General features: G+C 34.4%; 1 non-coding gene across 1 annotated transcript; it reads right to left on the reverse strand.

Annotated features, from left to right (window-relative positions):
- Positions 1-1061: 1061 nt before the first annotated feature.
- LOC112445285 (U6 spliceosomal RNA) lies at positions 1062-1168 on the reverse strand. Its single transcript, XR_003033642.1, has one exon. It is a non-coding gene; the product is annotated as a U6 spliceosomal RNA (small nuclear RNA).
- Positions 1169-1469: the final 301 nt, after the last annotated feature.

Genomic DNA, 1469 nt, shown 5'->3' on the forward strand with positions numbered 1-1469 from the left:
ATTGCTTGTAGACTTTTGGATTGCAGCCATTCTGACTGGTGTGAAATGGTACCTCATAGTGGTTTTGATTTGCATTTCTCTGATAATGAGTGATGTTGAGCATCTTTTCATGTGTTTGTTAGCCATCTGTATGTCTTCTTTGGAGAAATGTCTATTTAGTTCTTTGGCCCATTTTTTGATTGGGTCATTTATTTTTCTGGAGTTGAGCTGTAGGAGCTGCTTGTATATTTTTGAGATTAGTTGTTTGTCAGTTGCTTCATTTGCTATTATTTTCTCCCATTCTGAAGGCTGTCTTTTCACCTTGCTTATAGTTTCCTTTGATGTGCAGAAGCTTTTAAGGTTAATTAGGTCCCATTTGTTTATTTTTGCTTTTATTTCCAATATTCTGGGAGGTGGGTCATAGAGGATCCTGCTGTGATGTATGTCAGAGAGTGTTTTGCCTATGTTCTCCTCTAGGAGTTTTATAGTTTCTGGTCTTACGTTTAGATCTTTAATCCATTTTGAGTTTCTTTTTGTGTATGGTGTTAGAAAGTGTTCTAGTTTCATTCTTTTACAAGTGGTTGACCAGATTTCCCAGCACCACTTGTTAAAGAGATTGTCTTTAATCCATTGTATATTCTTGCCTCCTTTGTCAAAGATAAGGTGTCCATATGTGCGTGGATTTATCTCTGGGCTTTCTATTTTGTTCCATTGATCTATATTTCTGTCTTTGTGCCAGTACCATACTGTCCTGATAACTGTGGCTTTGTAGTAGAGCCTGAAGTCAGGTAGGTTGATTCCTCCAGTTTCATTCTTCTTTCTCAAGATTGCTTTGAGGTTTTTTGTATTTCCATACAAATTGTGAAATTATTTGTTCTAGCTCTGTGAAGAATACTGTTGGTAGCTTGATAGGGATTGCATTGAATCTATAAATTGCTTTGGGTAGTATACTCATTTTCACTATATTGATTCTTCCAATCCATGAACATGGTATATTTCTCCATCTATTAGTGTCCTCTTTGATTTCTTTCACCAGTGTTTTATAGTTTTCTATATATAGGTCTTTAGTTTCTTTAGGTAGAAAAAATATGGAACGCTTCACGAATTTGCGTGTCATCCTTGCGCAGGGGCCATGCTAATCTTCTCTGTATCGTTCCAATTTTAGTATATGTGCTGCCGAAGTGAGCACTGTTTGTCTTTTTTATTAAAGGAAAATTACAATGTTGTGTTGGTTTCTGCCATACAGCAATGCAAATCAGTCATTATTTTATATATATATATATATATATATATATATATATTCTCCCTTTGAGCCTCCCTCCCCTCTCCCCCATATTTAAAACTTTGATATCTCCTTTAAGAGCCATTTTGGCTGTGCTCCATGGGTTTTGCTATATGATGCAATTTTAATTTTGATATTTTTGTCTTTTTTTAACAGTCATTTTAGCTTTATTTATTTTTTAAAATATAAATTTATTTATTTTAATTGG

The sequence above is a fragment of the Bos taurus genome, chromosome X, assembly GCF_002263795.3.
Source record: "Bos taurus isolate L1 Dominette 01449 registration number 42190680 breed Hereford chromosome X, ARS-UCD2.0, whole genome shotgun sequence".
NCBI lineage: Eukaryota > Metazoa > Chordata > Mammalia > Artiodactyla > Bovidae > Bos > Bos taurus.